Source organism: Colius striatus, chromosome 3 (genome assembly GCF_028858725.1).
Source record: "Colius striatus isolate bColStr4 chromosome 3, bColStr4.1.hap1, whole genome shotgun sequence".
NCBI classification, from domain to species: domain Eukaryota; kingdom Metazoa; phylum Chordata; class Aves; order Coliiformes; family Coliidae; genus Colius; species Colius striatus.
Genome location: NC_084761.1, coordinates 97,000,344 through 97,015,045, shown reverse-complemented (window position 1 = coordinate 97,015,045; position 14,702 = coordinate 97,000,344).

The window sequence follows — 14,702 nt, the reverse complement described above, 5'->3', positions numbered from 1 at the left end:
GTCTCATGCACCACAGCAGGTCTCAGGTAACATTAGACATCCATGTTTTGGCAACCACATCAAGTCTCTTGCAACAATTCACCTCAGAAATTCCTTTCTGAGGGAATTACCAGAGGTAATTAATGTCACCACATCCAGGCCCTTTCTGTAGAGGTGAACAGCTCTCTAGGGTCCTTTGATTATTTAATGTGGCCCATAACAGGCCCTTGGACACCTCTGACTAAACTCAATTGCCTCAAAGTAGACACTCCAGGCCTTCTGAGAGATGCTATACCATGCCCAGGCCATCTGCAAGGGTTGGGAGGTATGGGACAGGATGCACAGGGGACACACACATTCCCAGAGAGGTGGATGCCATACCCAAGGATGTCCCCTATGGAAATGGATGCTGACATTTAGGCAGCTGAGTCCTGTCCCTAGATTCCAGGGGTAGACACTTAACGCCAGTGGGCTTTTCATCTGTGAACTGAACCCCACTCCTGCTGACTCAGAAGGATGTTGCCCTCTCCAAGCCCTGTAAGAGGGGAAGCATTTCACGGGACACACTAACACATCAAGAGACTCCCTCCTCCCTGTCTTGGTGCAGGTGATACATCCACACTGTCATTGCCTTGCAGATGATCTTCCAGCTCATTCACAGGCTGCATCCCTTTGGTGACCCATGTTGTCCCAGGAGCTGCAATTTTGGCTTGCTATGGAGCAACAACTGGCCACAGGAGGTGTGTCAGGTAATGTCCTCCCTTATGGGATGGGCTCTTGGATGATGTGTTGCTGAATCAGTGGCTGTAAACATGCCACAGCCCTGTGTAAGATGGAAACAGCTCAGAAGAGAGATGCTGTTCAATGCTGGGTGAGCTTGTTGTTGGTTATGTCTTAGATGGTTTTGCTCAACCAGAATTGAGATTTGAGACCCACCATGCTCTCACAAAAGGGCTCTGGACAGTGATGGAGGGGAAAGATGGGCACCACTGTATGCCCTTGTCTTGTCTGCCTGCAAAGAGGGTACCAATACATGCAAATGTAGCTAAAAGCTCTCCATGCTCATTTCATTCCAGTTCCCCTTGGCAGCTGGAGTAAACTTGGATGTTGTCAGGGATCATGAATGTTGCTAAGCAACACGTGATCCCAAATCAGTCCCCTCAGTCCAGCCCTGTGGGGAGGAAAAGACAAAAGGGATCTGAGCAGTGAAGATCAGTAGAAGATCATCCCCTTGTAAGGGCATGGAGGACAAGGACTGGCTATGGTTGTGCTTCTCCTAGGAGAAGTGCAGGACTGGCTTCTACCTTGACCTGTCCTCAGTCACCCCCTGCCCTGGGCAGTGCTGACCCTGTCCTCCTCACTCCCCTGGTGCCATCAGCTCTGGCTTGTGTGCCACCACCAGTGTGGTGTTGGCTTGAGGAGAAACACAGCCTCCAAAGGCCAGAGACATGGAGCTAGCTGATAGACAGGAGTTTTACAGAGGAAGAATAACACAGGAATTGAGCTCTCACTTTTCAGTTCCTTTTTGAGTCCTTAGTTTGTGTAAGTTATGGGGATGGGTGGGTGGATGGCTCAATCCTCTCAGTCCTTATCCTCATCAGAGCCACGTTCCCTGCCACTGAATCCCTTTCTCTGTGCTTTTCCTGCTCAGACACGTTCAGTCTTGGGTGAAGCTGAGTCCAGCCTAGGTGAGCTGCCAGGAACTCGGATGAAGGAATTAAAACCAGAGGGGAAGCATCACAATAGCTGTTCTGTGGATACAGTGTCCTGGAGCTGCTGGAGGTGGAGCTGGGAAAGGCCAAGGATGGGCAGAGGCAGGCACAGTGAGGTAGGTTCTTGGCTTTGAAAGGACATGACCATGCAAGGTCAGAAGAGTAGTCTAGACCATCATAGGTGGTTTGGGTAGCATGTGGACAAGGACTAATTATTCTCTGTCTAGCACAGCTTGGGAACTAGGGTTCATCAAATGAAGCTGGAAGGACAAACACTTTAAATCTCAGGAAACTGGAGATGTATTTCCTTCATCTTCCTTGCTTTGGGTGTGTTTCAATTGCTCATTAGCTGTTACAGTGACATGAATGACAGATATCCCCTACAATCATAGAATCATAAGATCATTTTGGTTGGAAAAGCCCTTGAAGCTGCTGCAGTCCCAGCCCTGCCCTCACCCTGCCCAGCCCAGCACTACCCCACGGCCCTCAGCACCTCAGCTCCATGGCTTTGGGATCCCTCCAGGGCTGGGCACTCCCCCAGCTCCCTGGGCAGCCTGGCACAGGGGTGACACCCCTCTCAGGGAAACAGTTCTGCCTCAGCTCCAGCCTCAACCTCCCCTGGGGCAACTTCAGCCCCTTTGCTCGTTTCTTGTCACTCATTACTTGGAAGCAGAGACTGACCCCAGCTCACTGCAGCCTCCTGTCAGGGAGTGTCAGAGAGTGCTGCTGTGTCCCCTCAGGCTCCTCTTCTCCAGGCTCAACACCACCAGGGCCCTCAGCTGCTTCTCATAAGACACGTGCTCCAGGCCCTTCATGAGCCTCAGTGACTGTCTCTGGATTTGGAACTGTCAGGAAGAACTGATGTGATTGTTGTGTCCATCTTAATTTCTATGTTTTCAACGTTTTTGACACATGGTCTGTGACCTCTTGCACTGTGAGCTGCTGCAAAGGGTCGGCAAAGGGGAGCAAGATTTTCCTCAGGAGTTTCTTTGTGTGCCTGAGTTATCCTGTGACCAGAGAGGTGTAAGCAATGAATGTTCATGAAGATGGGGAGTCTCTCTGAGAAGAGTGGTGGCCACTAGAGGGTGGCCATGTCATAGTTGGCAGTGGCCTTGGGGACATGCCTTCCTGGGGCAGCTCTCTGCATCAGGAACCTCCTCAGGGTGAGCTCATTTCTGGCTTTAAGTATGTGACCTGCCTAGGCACAACGTTTCTGATTTGAACTAGGTTTTGTGTGCTCTGATAGATGATGAACAGCCAAGAACTTTCCACATCATGTGTCAGAGGTGTATGGACATCTGAGAAGGAATCCTGGCCAGGCTGGAGACATGGGCTGAGGGCAATGGGATGAGGGTGAAAAAGTACAAGCCCAGGCCCTGCTCCAGGCTGGGACAGAGGGGCTGGAAGCTGCTGCAGGGAAAGGGCCTGGGGGGGTTGGTGCTGAACAGGAGCCAGCAGCGTGCTCAGGGGGGTGAGAAGGCCAAGGGCAGCCTGGCTGGGATCAGCACTGGGGTGGCAGCAGGAGCAGGGCAGGGATTGTCCCCTGTGCTGGGCCCTGGGGAGGCTGCAGCTTAGGGCAGACAGGAGCACTCTCTGACACTCCCTCGCAGGAGGCTGCAGTGAGCTGGGGTCAGTCTCTGCTCCCGAGTGACAGGACAAGAGGAAAGGGGCTGAAGTTGCCCCAGGGGAGGTTGAGGTTGGAGCTGAGGCAGAACTGTTTCCCTGAGAGGGGTATCAACCCTGTGCCAGGCTGCCCAGGGGGCTGGGGCAGTGCCCAGCCCTGGAGGGATCCCAAAGCCTTGGAGCTGAGGTGCTGAGGGCCCTGGGTTAGTGCTGGGCTGGGCAGGGAGAGGGCAGGGCTGGGACTGCAGCAGCTTCAAGGACTTCTCCAACCAAAATGATTCTGTGATTCTATGAAAGGGAAGGTTTGAAGATTGGATCTTTGTCTAGGCATGGCCATGAGTAATGTCATAGCTACTCCTGATCCTCTCACGTTAGAGATACCAACACAACTTTTCCGTCAGCTCAGAACTGCAGTGCCAGTTTTCTAAGCTCTAATATTTATCTACTTGCATCATGAGCTGACTGCACACCTGAGCCAACACAAACACTGCTGTCTGGGTTATTGCTTGAAAGCCACAATGCCTAATGAGGCCTCCACCCCTCGTGTTGTTGCAGGTGCCAGTGGTAGGACTCATACTGCTACCTGTACATGCATTGCATAACCTGATGGACACAGTTCCTTGGGTGGAAGTGGCCCTAGGCTAAGGCATTGTATGAACTGTCACTGAAAACAGGCAAAAGAGATTCTCTCCTCTCTTCTTCTGGCTCTCTGCAGCTCATTGCAGGTTCCCTGGGCCATCCCACTAGCCTTGGCCACCTTCCAACATCCACTTCCCCTCCTCCACTCTCCTGCTGTGGGATATCTCATGATTAAACTGATTTCCTCCATCATCCTGCCCCCAGCTTTGGCTCTGAGCAGGAGCACATTTCTTCCTTTCCCTTTAGCAGCCCCTTTCCTGCCCCAGACCTGTGCCCACCATGTTTCTCACTCTGTCACCTGATGCTTCCTTCTGCTTTGGCTCTCTTTTTGCTTACCCTTCCCCTGGATTCTGCTTCTCCTCTCTCAGTCCAAACAAGTTTTAATTTTTCCCATCTGAAACAACTCTCCCTCAGCTCCAATTTCCTCTCCAGCTCGTTCTGATTGCCACTTCTGTGCTCACACTATGCCAAGACCCAGCTCATGTCTTCACTAAAACCTTGGCCTGTGTCTGACGAGACCACATGGATTTTGGGTTGTGCCCAGCAGAGCTAATTCCTTCCTCCTGTGCTGTCTCAGTGTCTTTTCTTGAAGCCTGAGGACACCACTGTGTCTGCTGACACAGTGAATTTGTCCCCTCCTGCTTACCCATGTCTTATCCCAGCTCCTGAAAATTCTGCTGTGTCAAAGCCTTGCTGATGCTTTCTGTGCTGTGCCCTTGGTCCTTCCTACCCCTCTGCACAGCTACAGGTCTCATCCATGGCCCTTGGCATCTCCTACCTTCATCACTGCATGGATGCTGGCCACTGCCACCCCTGCTTCTGGTCAGCCCATGGTGTCTGCAGCTCTCTTGCTCTGTTTCCAGACATATGGCCTCTCCTGCACTGCCCCTTCAAGCACAAGTAGGGGGAATTTGTTTTAAACATCCTTGTTCTGTTTCTAGTATCTTCTTAAAACACCACAGTGCTGTAATGGCAACAAGATGAAAGATTTGGGAAGACCCAGCGTTGTCTCTTTTTCTTCTTTACACTCACTGTTGTTCATGCTGGTGTCTGCTGATGGTCTCTGACCATAGGTGCTGGGCTCATGAGGTTTTGAATGAATAGGAATTGGAATGAACCTGGAATTATGAAGTGTCTCTAATTTGAACATCTCATCTGCTGGAGTTGTGATATCAACAGCAACGAGGCTGGTTCCCTGGGCTGTCCCAGACAGGTAAAGCTGTGGAAAGGCAAAGCCTAGAAAGGACATGTAGGTGCTGGGGAGCCAGACAGATGTTTGCATGGCAAGCAGGCTCTTCAGGCCAGCCAACACCAGCTGGTCTCAAACAGGATCTGCTGGTGGTTTTGCAGTTAGTTTGAGCCTCTTACAAGCTTAGCTGTGTCCATAGAAAGGGCTGTCCATGGTTGTACACCCCTGAACATTGCAGCTCTGTGCTCTGATCACCTCTTTAGACCCCTGGTAGTAACAAAGAAGCAGGGAGAAGCCTGAAAGAGCCTCACACCAGCTCTGCAACTTGGTGATTTTTGTGACTGGGGGCAGTAAATATGACAAGTCCAGGTGTAAGCACTTCCCACCTTCCCATGCAGTGAGCTGGGACCGACACGCTCAGCAGCACTTCCCAGGGGCCTCTTGCCTTGGCTCTTAGAGGTTCCTCCTGTGTCAGTGTTTGTAAAAGGAGCCTGGCCTTCTGGGGCTGGTTCCTATCTCTGCTGACTTTGCAAACATCAGGCAGACGTGAGTGTTTGCCCAATGAAGCACATGTGAGATCTGCTCTGCCCTGCTCTGAGCCCCGAGGACACTGCTTCCTCAGCAACCTGGGTGCTGGAGATGCTTTGCCCAACACCTGTGCTGACACACGTGCAAAGGGAATAGGGAGAGGCTCACAGATGATTCTACTGCTCAGAAACCTCTGCCCTGTCCTGTTAGCCAACCTCCAGGCCTCACTCACAAGAAGGAATGTGTTACCAGAGCTGTTAGAGCTGCTTTGGCCTGATGGGATTCCATGTACACATGTGTTGAGCCTGTATGGGACAGAAGCATAGAATTGTTTAGATTGGAAAACACCTTTAAGGCCCATAGTGTCCAACTGTTAACCCAGCACTGCTGTGGCCACCACTAAAGCATGTCTTTACACATACCTCATGGGAAAGGGCCTCAGCTGCTCGTGGTGTCTTCTAGGAGGCATCTGAAAGATGGTTCCCCTAGCCTCAAAAGGCAACTGAATGCAAAGTAAAATTGGAAAAGACTTAGATTTGGACACCAGGGTACTCAAAACTCTGTGGTGGCTACCATATCTCCAAGTAGATGAGGACTCATTGGGCTGGGAGACATGTGAGAAGGGTTATGACAGAGGACTGAGTGGTATGGGAAGGGTGGACAGGAAGAGTATGTTCACCATCTCTATCTGTACAAGAGTTACAGGACAGCAGATGAAACCAGAAACTGGAAGTCCAAAACAAACAAGGGGAGGTGGTTCTTCTCCCAGTGTGTAATTAAGCTGTGGAACTCCTTGCAACAGGATGTTGCAGATGTTGAAAATTGATGTGGGCTCGTACAGCAACCAGATAAATTCATGGGAGAAAAATCCATTATGGGTAATTAAATGTGAAAACACTGTCTGTGGCACAGGAAGCCACAAATCTTTGGAAGCTGACTGGATGTTTTGAGGAGGTATCTCAAACTATTTGCTGTATTCTGACACTCTAGACACCCAAGCTTGGCTGCAGCCAAAGATAAGTCACTGGGGTGAATGGACTTCGATGGCCATTTCTGATGGTCCTACAGCTTTGTCTCTGAACATCTGGTAGGTCAGGGCTCCCATCACTTGTTAGGTTTCAAGGCTTGTATGGATACTGTGGGAGCTGTGGAGGTATGCTGTAGGAGTTTCTCCTGTCTTCTGGTGGATATGATGCTAAGAAGCTTTGTGCAGGTAGGGGGTAAGTCATCTCCACAGAAACCATACATCAAATGGCTTAGAAACTGTTTGTACCATCCCTGTGTGCTTGATATTCCATCCTCACCGTGTTATCCAAACCTTCTAGTACCAAGTCACAGTGCTTGTTTAACCTGCATCTGCAGACCAGCTGTGGATGCTTTACAGTGGGACTCTGGAGTCAACAGGAGCCATCACAGCTTAGGTAGATCTTACTGCATCTATGTTAGGTTTTGGTCACCTGCAAGAAGACTGATTGTGATGAACATTTCATTGCCTTCCTGATTCTAACCCACAAAAGTAATGTCAGCAAGGCTTAGACCAAGCTTTGTTGTTTCTCTAGTTGTAGCCTTGAGCAAGTACTTACTGTATAGCTGAGGCACACAAGAGGAGAAGCTGTTGCCTTCTTCCTCAGCCTTATGTGGACCAAAAACATCAAACAGATCATGCAGCAGCTTTGGGACCTGAAGGCATTTGTCTACCCTTGTGTCTGCTTAGCCTGAATGCCTCAGTACTAGTAAAACACAATCATGCAGCTCCTTCCCAGTGCGTTTTCCTAGTTTTATCCATGCCATCTCCTGTCTGTTGGCTGTACAGTCAGGCAGAGATGCAGTTACCAGAGTTCATCCACCCAAAAAAGAGATAACAACAATAATTGTGGTTGTTCCAAGAGCTCTGCTGATTGCACGTGAGAGGACAGGGCAGTTGTGGTATGGGGTGATGGGTGAGGAAGGATTAAGCAGGTAGCAATACCTTCAGCAGGTTTTTCTGCAAAGACTGGTCCTGCTCTGGCAAGGGGGTTGGAGTAGGTGATTATTTGAGGTCCTTTCCAACCCTGGGGGTTCTGTGCTTCTGTGACTTGGTGCTGTCAGGCCACAGACTTGATGCATGTTGGCATTTGCACAATGCCATTAGCAAGTGTGCTGGGCTTTAAAGCAGGTGATCTTTGGCTTCAAGTGTCTTGAAATAGGACTTGTGCTTCAGTCAGGAAGAAGAATTTGGTCTTGAGGTAGGTTTTTGTTTCCTTGTAGAACTGGCTTTCCAGTGGGGAATATAGGAGGATCAGCAGGGATGGAAATTGCCACCCCAGCTGAAGGATGTGACCAAAGGAAGCTGGGCCATGAACTGTGCTGTGTGCTGCCTGTGGTCTGTGCTTGCTCAGTGACCTTTAAAGGCTTAGCACGTTTTCTTTGGCTACCAGTGGGTGACCTGTGGAGGCAAAGAAAGAGGTGCCTGTGCTTGGGAAGCTCCAGGCTGTTGAGTTTCCTCACACAGAGCCTGACTTTCCTCATGTTCCCCACAGATCACAAGGGAAGAGGGAAGTCATGATGCAAGCAGCACTCAGTGTTTTGATGGTCTCTGCTTTGCTGCAGCTGCAAATAACCATCGGCTTCCTCATCTGGCCTCCCTCTGTGAGGCCAAGGAGGACATTTTGTGCCAAAGGTAGCCCAGGGCAGGCTGAGGTGGGCACAAGTCCTGTCCTCTTGAGAGCCAGACGTGAGAGGGGACTGTCCCCAAGGTAAGACGTGAGGCTGGTTAGGTGTCCTTGAGCTGTAAGGTCCAAAGGCTGGAAGTGAGGGTATGAAAGGTAGGCTGAAGTTGAGAGGGGAAGAAGAATTTTGCTAAGACCTTGGTGTCCACACCACAGGCAACATCACCCCATCAGAGGCAGTGACTCTCTGTGCTCCCTGAGCAGCTCTGAAGGTGGTGGTTCTTACATCCAGAGGCCAGCCCCAAGAACCCCACTGGGACACACCAGCCTCAGATCAACAGAGACCTCCTGTCCCTTGGGCTGACAATAAAACATTTTGACTCATCTCTTGACTCCCAAGAGCTAAAAGGAAACATTTCCACCCGAAACCTCTCAGATCTTTGTTCTGTTGCTCAGATCAGAAACCCCTCAAGGTCCCAACACATTAACCTTTAACACAGGGCTGAGAGCTGAAGGTAGCAATGGCGGGGTCAATTAGCTTGTTGTGAGCTAAAGGACATTGTTGGGACTCAGAGGCATGAAGCTCAAAGGCCACAGGCTGAGCTGTCTAATAACAGGGCAATCTGGAATAGCTACAAATAGTGCTACATGTAATATATCAGGAGCCTTTGTAGGAGGAAGGCTGACCAAGAGAGCAGAGCTGTGCGTTTCTATGTGCCCAAGTGCAAGTTTCCCCAGGTATCATCAAATACTCTTAGATTGGAGGTTTTTCTGCTTTATCAGGAGGTGCACACCATGAACAGACAGCTTGGGAGTCCAGGATCCAGCACTCTAATTGTAACTTGGCTTCTCTTCTCTTCAGCAATCTCTTATAACAAGTTAAACCATCCCTTAAGTTCCCTTGGGTTTAGATCTGCTGCTTTAGGTCTGCTGCTCAGCCCATCTTAGCCTGAATGTTTGAAACAAATCCACTTCTTCTGCTGGGGCCACTATTTCTTATCAGGTATCTAAGTATCCAGCTTGACAAGAGCTCTGTGTAGGGTGGGAAGGACTCTGACAACGTGGTCCAAAGGATCTCACTGTAGTTCTCACGCTGTGCTCAAAATCTGGGCTTTGTTTTGGTGCCTAAGTGGGATCTGAACGCTGTGGATGATGCAGATATCTGTTTGGGATGGGGTGTGTGTGTGTAAGCATGTGCATGTCTGGCCAGGGGTTGCGAAAATGATGAGTCCTCAAGAAATTCAGCTGAACCAAAGGGGAGCTGAAGGACAATCCTGCCTCGCAAGATGCTCATTTCCTCTTGTTCTCTTTCAAAAGACCAGAGAAGCAGTTGTTTTCACGTCTTAGCCAGAAGCCAGACTTCGTCATCCCAAGTCCTGCCAGGCTCTGCCAAGGCAGATGGTACTATTTGACCTTCTGCAGTCACTTCCATTTCATCATCAACTTCCTAAATGCCTTTGGGTAAAGGGACATAATCTTACTTCATTATTTGACACCTGCCAGGGAAAGCCTCGTGGAGACAGTCCTGCATTACGTGACTGCTTGCTTGGCCACGCTGGGCTCTGCTGCAGGAAGGTGATCAGTCACTCAGACTGTGTATTCTGCTCCTTCTGCTGAACCAGAAGGTCTTTGGGGAGTGTTTTGCCTCCCCAGATACTGATCTAACTAGTCAGTCCAAACATGGGACTTTCCCTCTTGAACTTTCCAGCCTTCTGGTGAGTTTTTGGCCTTATGCTACAGGGCTTAACAACTCCTGCTACAGAAGGCAGCAGAAAGGCTTCAGCGTGGCTTTCAGCAGAAATGTTACTTGGTGGTAGATACTACTTCATGCTTCATACTTACATGCAAAGGCTTTCCATTTGGATTAATTTCCCTTCCACACAAAAGTCAGGTATGGAACTTCAATGTTGCCCAGGCTCACTTTTAGCTCTGTGCTTGAGCCAGTGCTGAGCCCTTTCACTGCTTGAGCCAGTGCTGAGCCCTGTCATGATCTGCAAGGAGAAAATCTTCCTTGTAATGTCCAAGGCTTGTGTTTCACTCACAGCTGGCTGTATGCTTCAGTCTGAGTTTGTCCATAAAGAGATGGAACAGCAGGAGGAGGAAGAAGGCTTTTCTCTTTCAGCCTGCTCACCCCTGGGATTGCTGCCTCTGCTGCAGAACCCAAACAGTAGCCAAAGGTCACGGTCACAAGTCCTCAAATATCTCAGAAGAGGAAGTGCTGTACATGCTGAAATTGTCTCCTTGACCAAAAAAGCAAGACAAACACTGCAGCTGGTGTTGAAATAGCCTGGCTTTGAGTAACATGGGCTTGCCAACTTACAGATGAAGGTAAGTGCCACGTTTGAGGGCAGGAAGGCAGTGGCAGGAGGGAATGGTTTGGCTTGCAGAAGTGAGAGCCAGATGCCCAACTGCCCAGAAGATCACATGGTGACAGTGCGAGTAATGGTGTGAAGGTGCTCTGCAAAACATGTATGTGCCCCATGGGTGCATTGCTAGGACCTCAGGAACAGCCAGGCTGGGAGTTGGTCTCCCAGCAGCAAATGTAGCTACTGAGGCAGTCCTGGGGATAGAGAACTGATCCCTGGAGTGAGACCAGCAGCCCATTCAGTATGGTGACAACTGTGAGCTGCAGCTTGTAATGGGTAATGACAGAACAACCTGATAATGGGGAAGTGCTGTTCTGGCCCCTATTTGTCAGCACCAGGCTCATGCTGGGGCTGAGGAAGCTGTGGCTGGGGGCTGCACGCAGCCTGGGACTTCATTCCATATGCCTGTTGCCTCACTAGATCATCATGGCTTAAAGCATTCATGTTATAGATTGGTTCTGGCTAACCTAGAGGGTCTCCTCTAGCACTCCCCCAGCATGTCTTGCACCATCTGCCATGCCCATATGCCCACAGTTCTGTCCAAGGGCACTCTGTGTATGCCCTGGACACTGCTCTGGCGTCTTGTGACACAGCCCTCACAGGGTCTTTGAACTGAAACAAACCCAATCATTTAATTTTGTGAACAAAAGGACCAGAGACTTGCAGCAAGCACATTTCAGAGTGGACATGGTTAGTCTGTTCAGGGCAAATAGCATGGATAAGAGCCCACAGCATTTAGCCTGGAGACCATAAACCATTTCCCAGAGAGAGTGACTTTGGCAGTACAGAGATAGTCCAAGCTGATTAGACCATTTGTAGCTTGTTCAAGGGGCATGAAAGATCTATTTGACCTTTAGTAATGAAAAAGTCCACAATCTCATTTTACAGAGTAAAGTGGGAAGGTCTAAGCCCTTGAGAAGGTACTTACACTCAACAAATGTGATTGGCCATATGGATGGTTGACCTGTAAAGTCCTTTGTTTGCAAAGAGAGGCTGAAACAGGGCAGTTGGTTGGCCTGGCCTGGCCTCCTTTGGAGGTTTCTGTGTGTTGTCTTGCAATGGGAGCAGAGAGAGCAGTGACAGTGGAAAAGTCCCTGACTCCCTCTGCAGTCTCCACTACCAAGCTGGGGCTTTTTTCTGTTTGGAGGTGGTTATAGACAATATATATGGATCTAAACACACAACTGGGCATGAGTTTCATGGATTACACTAAACCTTGTGTAAAATGTCCTGGGGATCTTGGTGGACAGCAAGTTGGACATTAGCCAGCAATGTGCTCTTGCACTGATGAGCCAGAAATAACACTGTAATAGCAAAAGTGAGGGTTGAAGTGATTATTATCTTCTGTTCAATACCTGTGAGACACATCCAGCTACTGTGTCCTGTTTTGGTCTCCCTGGTAAGACAGACACTGATGTAGTGGACAAACCCAGTGGAGGCTACTGAGATGGTCAGGGGGGCTGATGTGCCTGAGATGCAAGGAGAGGCTGGGAGAGCAGGGGGTGTTCAGCCAGCAGAAAGGCAGAGCAGGATGGTACCTTGGTATTGTTTTGAGGTAACTAATGGGAGGGTGTAGAGAAGAAGGGGAAGGTTTGTCTTGGGGGTTGACAATGGAAGGGCAACACTCAATGGGCACAAACTGAGACATGAGAAATTCCAATTGCATGCATGGACAAAATTCTTCCCCATGAGGATGGTCAAACATAGAACCAGGGAACCATGAGGTGAGGGAATCCCCATCCTTGGAGATCCTCAAAACTCAATTGGAGAAGTCCCTGAGCAACCTGGGTTAACCAGCCCTGCTTTGAGCAGAGAGATGGATCACAGACCTCCAGAGGTGCCTTCCAACCTAAAATGTTCAGTGACTCTAAGACCTGTAACGTAGGTGTATGTAATGATATGTGTAGATGCACACCTCAGAAATGATTGCTATGTGATGTGAGATGCCTCCCGGGGTTATCCATAACACCATCACTCTGAGGCCTTCCCTGATCTGTGTTAGCAAACACGGGGTATGAGGGAATGAGTAACCCACTGTAGTCACAGCTTCTAGGGTGGCATCCCAAGACAATCAGTGAATTTCACTTCTTGTCCCACTGCTCCCTCAATACTCCTTCCCAGGTTTTCATTATTGTCTTGTTCTGATTAACCTAAAATCAGAAATGTTGTTGTGTCCCTCCTGGGCCCCTTTAATTAGGTCACCAGCCCATTCAAGCGTGAGTTCCTATCTGGCACCATAGCTCAGGGATTTGGAGAGGGGATGAGAGGACAATTGACTGCCATCACTCTTGGCAATTCTGTCTCCTCCAGCAACAGCAGCAGGAGGAGCAAGCCTGGTTCTCCTGGACTCATGCTCCACTCTGTTTCATCTCCATCCACTTCATCTTCTCTCCTGAGGGAAGGCAACAATTCTATATTAGGTGGGAGAAGCTGTTAATCTGCAAACTCAAACCTCTCCCTCTATTGGCACCAAATGCTCTTCCAAGCCCATGAAAATCCTCTGCCATTCTCCAGATGGAGGTAGAGACAGCTGGTTTTTTGATGCATGGACCTGGGCACTTTCCTCCCATGGGGAGATGATCTTTAGAGGTTGCTTCCAAACTCTACCATTCTGGGATTCTGAGTCTGTGGTTTCTGGAGAGCCAGCTAGGGTTATGGGACATAATTGAGGTCTCTGTCCAGGGTTGTTCTGCTGTTTTCTTTGATATGCTTGGCTCAGGTTCCTCAAGGGGGTTTGCAGTCAACACAGTGCAGGACAATGCTGTTGAACATGTTCCTCTGTGCAAAGGAAGTGATGAGGGGAAGAAAAAAGGCAAGCTGAGGTTCCAGACTTCTCAGGAATGTCACTCTTATTCTATCACTGATAACATCATTAGAGACTTCAAACTATGAGAATAGCCTGTCATTTTCTGCCTTGGTCACTGTATCTGCCAACACCTGCAACAAATGAGGCAAGGATCCAGAGTGAAACTGTTTCCATTCTGCACAGCAGAGCTACCAATAAATGATGAAAGAGTTCTGCAGGAGAGAAAGACTCTGTGCATGGACCACCTTGAATGTGTTACTTCCCAGGCTTCACACAGCTGATGGTTGTGAGGCACCATCCCCTCACCTGTGCTTCATCTGTAGGGATCAAATTGTTGGTCAGAGTTTCTAATCCTTGGCCCTGAGATCAGGAAAAAGTGACTTGTACCATGTTAACAAATGTAGCTTGGTGGGACTATATAGCTCCCAGACAGGCACGACTAGCAGGTGAGTTTGAGGGGTTCTGGGCTGTCAGAGCATGAGTGGAGTCAGCACTAGAAACTTCTGGGAAGGTTAGATTTCATTTTCATCCTTGCTGGCTACAGAAATATGGTTTTATTGTTTTCCCTTCCAAATGGAAACCTCATAACAATTTTTGTCTGAGGCTGTGCCAAATCTGAGTGCTTCCAGACTCAAATGTGGAGCCCAGGACTCAGCGCTGAGGACTGGAGCTGGGGAGACTCCTGCCAGTGCTAAAGATACTATTTCAAGCTGACAAGAGCTGTGCTGGTTTCAGATGGTGGCTGCAGGGATTTCTAGGGGTAAAAGAAGGGTGTTTGTCTGCAAAATTCCTAAGCAGCTTGAGTGTGTCTGTGTGGTGTGAAGGAGGCCTGGGGGTGGGGTGGGGTTGAGAAACAGGACTGCGTCACACTGTCCATCCCATCTCCTGGCTGTCACCTCACCCCAGACCTGACCAACCTGCTAAAGGCTCTGGCTTTCTGTCCCTGCTCCTGGCTCCCCTGTCTCTACTGAGTTTGCTTGCATGGATGTCTGCCATGGAGATGGCTTTATCCTGCTCCCCTAAGGAAACATAACTCCCATGAGTGAATGCTGCATATACATGGAAGAGAGGATTAGCTTTCTCTATGCCCTTCTCAAAGTTCTCTTGAAGAGTTTGACCAGCTTCTACCAGATTTGATGGCAAAAGATTCATAGATATAAAGCTTTTATGAGTTTGCAGTCAACTTGTACCAGAGAGAGACCACAAGGCACA